Source organism: Prionailurus bengalensis, chromosome A1, assembly GCF_016509475.1.
Source record: "Prionailurus bengalensis isolate Pbe53 chromosome A1, Fcat_Pben_1.1_paternal_pri, whole genome shotgun sequence".
Lineage (NCBI taxonomy): Eukaryota > Metazoa > Chordata > Mammalia > Carnivora > Felidae > Prionailurus > Prionailurus bengalensis.
This window is the reverse complement of record NC_057343.1, coordinates 83,482,834-83,492,469: the sequence shown is the minus strand read 5'-3', so window position 1 is coordinate 83,492,469 and position 9,636 is coordinate 83,482,834.

Below are 9,636 nucleotides of genomic sequence, written 5' to 3'. Positions count from 1 at the left end.
TGAGTTTATTTTTGTGAATGGTGTAAGAAAGTGGTCTAGTTTCATTCTTCTGCATGTTGCTGTCCAGTTCTACCAGCACCATTTGTTAAAGGGCTGTCTTTATTTCCATTGGATATTTTTTCCAGCTTTGTAAAAGATGAGTTGGCCATACGTTTGTGGGTCTAGTTCTGGGGTTTCTATTCTATTCCATTGGTCTATGTTTCTGTTTTTGTGCCAATACTATGCTGTCTTGATGATTACAGCTTTGTAGTAGAGGCTAAGGTCTGTGATTGTGATGCCTCCTGCTTTGGTCTTCTTCTTCAAAATTACTTTGGCTATTCAGGGCCTTTTGTGGTTCCATACAAATATTAGGATTGCTTGTTCTAGCTTGGAGAAGAATGTTGGTACAATTTTGATTGGGATTGCATTGAATGTATAGATAGTTTGGGGAAGTATTGACATTTTAACAATATTTATTCTTCCAATCCATAAGCACGGAATGTTTTTCCATTTCTTTATGTCTTCTTCCATTTCCTTCCTAAGCTTTCTATAGTTTTCAGCATACAGATCTTTTACGTTTTAGTTAGGTTTATTCCTAGGTATTTTATGCTTCTTGGTGCAATTGTGAATGGAATCGGTTTCTTTATTTGTCTTTCTGTTGCTTCAGTATTAGTGTATGTGAATGGAATTGATTTCTGTATTTGATTTTGTATCCTGCAACTTGCTGAATTCATGCATCAGCTCTAGCAGACTTTTGGTGGAGTCTGTAGGGTTTTCTATGTCATCTGCAAAAAGTGAAATCTTAACTTCATCTTTACTAATTTGGATGCCTTTGATTTCCTTTTGTTGTCTGATTGCTGATGCTAGAACTTCCAACACTATGTTAAACAACAGTGGTGAGAGTGGACATCCCTGTCGTGTTCCTGATCTCAGGGGCAAAGCTCTCAGTTTTTCCCCATTGAGGATATTAGCTGTGGACTTTCCATAAATGGCTTTTATAATGCTTAAATATGTTTCTTTTATCCCGACTTTCTCGAGGGTTTTTATTAAGGAAGGATGCTGAATTTTGTCAAAGTTTTTACCTGCAACAATTGACAAGATCATATGGTTGTTATCTTTTCTTTTATTAATGTGATGTATCATGTTGATTGATTTGCAAATGTTGAATCAGACCTGCAGCCCAGGAATGAATCCCACTTGATCGTGGTGAATATTTGTTTCCTATTCTGTTGAATTCGAATTGCTAACATCTTATTGAGAATTTTTGCATGGATATTCATCAGGGATATTGGCCTGTAGTTCTCTTTTTTTTTGCTGGGTCTCTGGTTGGGGAATCAAAGTAAAGCTGGCTTCATAGAATGAGTCTGGAAGTTTTCCTTCCCTTTCTATTTTTTGGAAGAGCTTGAAAAGGATAGGTATTTTCTCTGCTTTAAATGTCTGGTAGAATTCCCCTGGGAAGCTATCTGGTCCTGGACTCTTATTTGTTGGGAGATTTTTGATAACTGCTTCAATTTCTTTGCTGGTTATGGCTCTGTTCAAGCTTTCTATTTCTTCCTATTTCAGTTTTGGAAGTGTGTGGGTGCTTATGAATTTGTCCATTTCTTCCAGGTTGTCCAGTTTGTTGGCATATAATTTTTCATAGTATTCCCTGGTAATTGCTTGTATTTCTGAGGGATTGGTTGTAATCATTCCGTTTTCATTCATGATTTTATCTATTTGGGTCATCTCCCTTTTCCTTTTGAGAGGCCTGTCTAGAGGTTTATCAATTTTATTTATTTTTTCAAAATCCAACTCTTGGTTTCATTGATCTGCTCTATAGTTTTTCTAGATTCTATATTGTTTGTTTCTGCTCTGATCATCATTATTTCTCTTCTGCTACTGGGTTTGGGGTGTCTTTGCTGTTCTGCTTCTAGTTCCTTTAGGTGTGCTGTTAGATTTTGTATTTGGGATTTTTCTTGTGTCTTGAGATAGGCCTGTATTGCAATGTATTTTCCCCTAGGACTGCCTTTGTTGCATCCCAAAGCATTTGAATTGTTGTATTTTCATTTTCATTTGTTTCCATATATTTTTTTAATTTCTTGTCTCATTCCCTGGTTGACCCATTCATTCTTTAGTAGGGTATTCCTTAGCCTCCATACCTTTGGAGTTTTTCCATAATTCTTCCTGTGGTTGATTTCAATATTCATCACATTGTGGTCTGAAAGTATGCATGGTGTTATCTCAATTCTTATATACTTATGAAGGGCTCTTTTGTGACCCAGTATGTGATCTATCTTAGAGAAGGTTCCATGTGCACTCGAGAAGAAAGTATATTCTGTTGCTTTGAGATGCAGAGTTCTAAATATATCTGTCAAATACATCTGATACAGCGTACCACTCAGGGCCCTTGTTTCTTTATTGATCCTGTGTCTAGATGAACTATCCAATGTTGTAAGTGGAGTACTAAAGTCCCCTGCAGTTACCACATTCTTATCAATAAGGCTACTTATGTTTGTGATTAATTGTTTATATATTTGGGGGCTCCCGTATTCGGTGCATAGACATTTATAATTGTTAGCTCTTCCTTATGGATAGACTCTGTAATTATTCTATAATGCACTTCTTCATCTCTTTTTACGGCCTTTAATTTACAGTCTGGTTTGTCTGATATAAGCATGGCTACTCGAGCTTTCTTTTGACTTCCAGTAGCATGATAGATAGCTCTCCATCCCCTCACTTTCAATCTGAAGGTGTCCTCAGGTCTAAAATGAGTCTCTTGTAGACAGCAAATAGATGGGTCTTGGGTTTTTTTTTTGTTTTTTTTTTTTTTATCCATTCTGATACTCTATGTCTTTTGTTTGGAGTATTTAGTCCATTTAGTTTCAGTGTTATTATAGAATGATATGGGTTTAGAGTCATTGTGATGTCTGTAGGTTTCATGCTTGTAGTGATGTGTCTGGTACTTTGTCTCACAGGATCCCCCTTAGCATCTCTTGTAGGGCTGGTTTAGTGGTGATGAATTCCTTCAGTTTTTGTTTGTTTGGGAAGACCTTTATCTCTCCTATTTTAAATGACAGACTTGCTGGATAAAGGATTCTCAGCTGTATTTTTTTCTGTTCATCACATTGAAGATTTCCTGCTATTCTCTTCTGGCCTGCCAAATTTCAGTAGACAGTGTTTTTGGTCTCCCTTTATATGTTAGAACATGTTTATCCCAAAATTCTCTCTTTATCCTTGTATTTTGCCAGTTTTACTATGAAATGTCATGCATAAGTTATATTCAAGTTATGTCTGAAGGGAGTTCTCTGTGCCTCTTGGATTTCAACACATTTTCCCTTCCTCAGTTCATTGAAGTTCTCATCTATGATTTCTTCAAGTACACCTTCAGCAACTTTCCCTCTCTCTTCCTCCTCTGTAATCCCATTGATGCATATATTATTTCATTTAATTATGTCACTTAGTTCTCTAAGTCTCCCCTCATACTCCTGGATTTTTTTTAATCTCTCTTTTTCTCAGCTTCTTCTTTTTCCATAATTTTATCTTCTAGTTCACCTATTTTCTCCTCTCTCTTCAATCTGAGCTGTGGTTGCCTCCATTTTATTTTGTAACTCATTTATAGCATTTATTTAGGTCCTCCTGACTGTTTCTTAGTCCCTTGAACTCTGTAGTAATAGATTCTCTGCTGTCCTCTATACTTTTTTCAAGCCCAGCGATTACTTTTATGACTATTATTCTAAATTCACTTTCTGTTATATTGTTTAAATCGTTTTTGATCAGTTCTTTAGCTGTCGCTACTTCCTGGAGTTTCTTTTGAGGAGAATTCTTCCATTTCATCATTTTGGATAGTCCCTGGAGTGGCGGGGAACTGCAGGGCTCTTCCCCTGTGCTGTCTGGAGTAACTTGCATTGGTTGGCGGGGCCGCAGTTAGATGATGTCTGCCCCAGCCCACTGCTGGGGCCACAGTCAGACTGGTGTGTACCTTATCTTCCCCTCTCCTAGGGGCAGGACTGTCTGTGGAGTGGTGTTTCCTCTGTCTGGGCTACTTGCACACTGCCAAGCTTGTGGTGCTTGGATGGGATCTGGTGTATTAGCTGGGGTGAATCTGCAAGGTGCACAGGGGTGGGAGAGGCAGGCTCAGCTCACTTTGCCTTTGGTGGTCCGCTTCCAGAGGGGCCCAGTGGCACCGGAGGGAGGCAGACGCATTGGAAGGATGGATCCACAGAAGCACAGCATTGTGTGTTTGCACAGTGCAAGCAAGTTCCTGATGGCAACTGGTTCCCTTTGGGATTTTGGCTGGGGGATGGGCAAGGGATATGGTGCTTCCCAGTGCCTTTGTTCCCCACCTAGCTGAGCTCTGTCGTTTGGGGCTCAACAATTCTTCCTCCCGTTGTCCTTTAGCCCTCCCACTCTCGGAGCAGAGCTGTTGACTTATTCCAGATGTTAAGTCCTGTTGGCTGTCAGAACATACTCTGTCCAGCCCCTCCACTTTTGCAAGCCAGACTCGGGGGCTCTGCCTTGCTGGGTGGGCTGGCTGCCAGTCCACCACCCTGGCTCCCTCCTGCCAGTCCATGTAACGTGCACCACCTCTGCCCTTCCTACCCTCTTCTGTGGGCCTCTCGTCTATGCTTGGCTCCAGAGAGTCCATTCTGCTAGTCTTCTGGCAGTTTTCCGGGTTATTTAGGCAGATGTGGGTGGAATCTATGTGCTCAGCAGGACGCTGTGAGCACAGCCATCCTCCTGTGCCACCATCTTCCCAGTTCCTCTTTTCTGAATTTTATAGTTAAAACTTTAAAATTATTCAGTTACACTAATATAATTCATATTGTGAAGGCAAGATGTGTAGTTTCCCTACCCCAGTAGTAAATAATGATTTTATTTGGATGAAGAGGCATCAGTAGGAACTGGGAGATTTCTTAAAATTGATGTTTTAAAGTTTATTATTATTATTGCTTTGATGTTCAAATTATTCCCTCTTTGGCCAGTGTAATCCTTTCAAGTTGAGGTCCTTCCTCTTTGATCTGACCTCATTATTATTTGATATCTTTCTTGCTTGCTGGAAAAAGATGTTTTAAGTTCATGATGAGCATTCCCCTACAAATTGTTGATGTTGTACCTGAGAATTTTATCTAAGTACCATGTTTAGGAAACTGGAGTGACTCTTGTTACTAGTTGGTATGGCTCTTATGATTCTGCAATAGAAAATATGAATTACTTAGAGAAATTAGTCATGATTTTATATTTCTTATTAAAATTACACAATTTTACTTCAATTATTTGTTTCTATATGTTTAGTGTATTTTCACTTAACACTAAAAAAATCTTGGTTCTTAACAATATTAGCATAAATATTGATTGCTTTCTCTTATAGTAGGTGCCTCAAAATAATAGAAATAGTACTACTAAAAGCAATGCTACTTAATAAGGTTAATATTTCTTGTGAATGTTTTCTCATAAGAATATATTATTTTGTTTATATTTAAAGATACTGAATTTACAATATTTACCTTCGATAACTATGCTATCAACTTTCATTTTTCAGGTAAAGTAACAAACATATGGCAAAAAATATGACTATAATATACAAATATATCACATATTGCTGCATATTATGTGCTTTTGCCTCATTTTATTATTCTGATATTTAAAATTTTTTCTCTGTATTTTTACCAATCTCAATTTGTCAAATATTTGCTTTTTAGACCCCATATACCATATGTTTTCCTTTTATTGCACATATTTCTACTCTTATCCTTACTATTCCATACCTTCCTATTCCCTTAGATATATTTTGCTGGTCTTTTTACGTTATTCAGATTAATATTTACTTCATTACTTACAGTTTTTTCTTCAGATAAAATAAGTATATAAAATGCTTTATATTTTGTTCTAAATATTCCTTACCAACATTACATTCATTTTTTTAAATAATATTTTTTATTGAGTTAGGCATTACACAAAATAGAACTTCAATAATAGTTTTTCATAAAACAAACACATTTATGCTTAATGAATAGTACATCACTAGCTCTGTACCATGTATGTCATCTTTAAATTAATAAAGTGAAATAAGCCATACAGAGAAAGACAGATACCATATGGTTTCACTCTTATGTGGATCCTGAGAAACTTAACAGAAACCCATGGGGGAAGGGAAGGAAAAAAAAAAAAAAGAGGTTAGAGTGGGAGAGAGCCAAAGCATAGGAGACTGTTAAAAACTGAGAACTGAGGGTTGATGGGGGGTGGGAGGGAGGGGAGGGTGAGTGATGGGTATTGAGGAGGGCATCTTTTGGGATGAGCACTGGGTGTTGTATAGAAACCAATTTGACAATAAATTTCATATATTGAAAAAAATTAATAACCATTTTCTCCAGTGAAAACACATGTAGTTATAAATACACTAAACAAGTAAAAAGAAAATGATTTTAGGAACATATTTTATTTATTGCCACATATCTAAAATGCTATTAACATATACAATTGCTACAAAAACTTTGCTGAAATATTTTATGTTATTTTTACATGTGATGTTAAACACATACTATGCATTTTATATTTAGAGTATAAACCAATTATGATTATCTTTGGTGCTTAATAATTTCATATGGCTTGTATAAAATATTGTACAATGTAACTGTTAAGTGCCCATTGCTCAATTATACTGCAATTTATGTATACATTTGATTACTTTTCCAGTTACATAGAGGTATAACACATATACAAGAAACTTCATATAATGTATGAAATTTAATGAGTTGGGGATATATATAAACACACACATACACATATATATAATATGTTTATTATTTAGATCATGGTGATGGTAACATGAGTCTATGCATTTGATTACTGATATACATTTAGGTTACTTCCAGATGAAATGAAATAAAATGAAATGAAATGAAATGAAATGAAATGAAATATTCATGTCTATGTCTCTTGCTGCAGGTATGGATTCACAAGGTGTGTGTTCAAATTCAATAGATGTTGCCAAGTATATTTCTTTTAGTAGTGTCTGTTATTTTTTCTAATTTTTATCTGTTCTGGAAAATAACTGATAGTATATAATCTGGAGTTCAATTTTCATTTTCCCAATGACTAATAATGTTGAGCATCTTACCTTATTGATCATTTGTGGCATTGATTTATATTTCCCTAATATCCAGTTATGGAAAACCTACCACCCTTGTAAGGCATGGAGCATAATTTATTTAACTCTTTATTTTTTTGTCATAGAATTTACAGTATACATATTATATTCATTAGAATTTATCTTTGACTAACATTGTATCATTTTGCATGTAGTAGAATAACTTTATAATGATATAATTATTTTTATGAAATTATTAATACTAATTGTGTTGGTTAATTTTATGTGTAAACTTAATGGAGTTAGGGATGCCCAGATAGCTGTTAAGACATTTCTCAGAGTGTCTGCGTGTTTCCAGAAGAGAGTACCATTAGAGTATGTGAACTGAGTAAAGAAATTTCCCTTACCAATGCAGATGTACTTCAATTCAGGGACTGAATACAATGAAAATGCAGAAGGACACATTTGTATGTGCATACACTGGTATATTCAATTTCTCTTACCCTTGGACATTATTGTTCCTGGTTCTCAAGCCTTCAGACAGAGACTTACACCGTTGCCTCCCCCTGACTCTCAAGTCTTCATGTTTGAACTGGAAGTACAGCATCTGCTATATTGGGTGTTCAGCTTGCAGACAGCAGAACTTGGTACTACCATAGTCACATGAGCCAATCACACATAATAAATTTATTTCCATCTAAGTATGTATCTATATTTATGTTGGTATATTCTATTGAACCTGTTTTAAGTAGTACCCTTACTTACATTATAAACTTTGAAATGCATTATTTTTGTTTTAGGGAATCAATTACATAGAGTGACTAAATTAGAGTTGTCATAATATACTTACATTTATTTTTGTCCATTTCAGGAGATTTTGTTGTTTTTTTTTTAATATGGACCCAAATTCTAATGCTTCTAGGAGGTATTAAAGTAGCAAGTGTGGGACATTTCTTGAGTGATTACTAGAGTGTTACGTTCTGTGTCCCAGTAGAGTGTTTTGAGTTGTTAAACACTCTTATTGGTATATATTTTGCCTTACTTGAAAAGCATGCTAAGGATCCACTTCCACTTGTAATCTACCAGCTCCTGGTGATAAATACAGGTCAGAGATTGCAACTCTATGGGGTATATTTCCTTTTCACTTTTACCAGATTCATCTCCCCCATCAAGTTACACTATAACTTAAACCCATTGATTGACCTAATTTCCAAGAGGGGAAATTGAGGTATATCATAAAGAAGCATATGGCATTTTGGGCAGTAGAATCCTGTGCAAAACCTCTGATTAAGGGACGATTGATAGGTATTGAAGGAGAGCGGACCTGTTTAGTACCTTAAAACAAATATAGGGACACAATAAATTTAGGAGTGTTGTCCTATAATGTAGGACTCATTTTTTCCTACCCATGGCCTTGGCATAGCAGACCTTCCTTGATTGATAACACAACTTCATTGGAGCTCCACTACTTGCTCTATTAGATGCTTGGCCTTGGCTTCAATTTTCTCTGGTTTCCCACTGCAGAAGATGAGCCATTCCAAAGGAGCCCCTCTGGCTTTCACATTTAGCTTTCAAATGATAATTAATTAATTTCTTCTTTTGGTTATTCTTCCAGATCATCAATTGACTTAGTGATAGATATCTTATTCAGTTACAGTTACTATTTTCCCCATGTTTCTCAAAAACCTGACACATTGCACAAGTTATTGAATGCCCTTCTATGTATTATCTCACTTCTCCATTCCCTGTTCTAAAACTTGGACCCCTACTTTGAAGCAAGGACCCTGTGCTCTATATACATGCACACTGACTTCTGCATGGCAAGTGACCCAATTTCTAGTTTTATAAAACAGTTTTGGCTTACCCAGTAAGGAAGTACACAGTTGGAATAGCCCTTTGGATTTGGCCTGAGTTGGTGGACATGAATGGATTTTCACATTCCCGAACTGATCATGAATTATTCCCTTCCTTAGGCAAATAGAGAGAGAGAGAGAGAGAGAGATGGGCGGGGGGGGTTATAATTTTACACTTTAACAGTTTGAGCCTGAGGGTGGGAGGAGTCCCTCTCTCTCTCCTCTCTCTCTCTTCTCTCTCTCCTTCCCCCTGCTTCCTCTCCCTCTCGCTCTCCCTCTCTCTCGCTCGCTCGCTCTCCCTCTCCCTCTCCTCTCTCTCGAGGAGAGAGAGGAGAGGGAGAGGGAGAGCGAGATATCTCTCTCTCCTCCCCCCTCCAGTCAGTTTACTGTCCCACTTCAGCACAGGTCATGATCTTTACAATTCAGGAGTTTGAGCTGGGAGGGGGGTTATGAGTTTATGGGCGAGGGGGGGATTATGATTTTACACTTTAGGAGAGAGAGAGAGCAAGATCTTTCTCTCTCTCTCTCTCTCCCCCAACTTGCTCTCCTTCTTGCTCTCCCTCTCTCTCTCTTTTCCTCTCGAGAGAGGAGCTATATAGGAATCCCTGAGGGGGTATATAGATGAAAGCTGTCTGCTAACAGTACTTCTAACAGCTGAACCATTAATTATTTAGGAAACAGAAAGCCACCAGGTTCACATCATCAGTGTTACATTTTCATTACTGAGAGAAAAGTCTG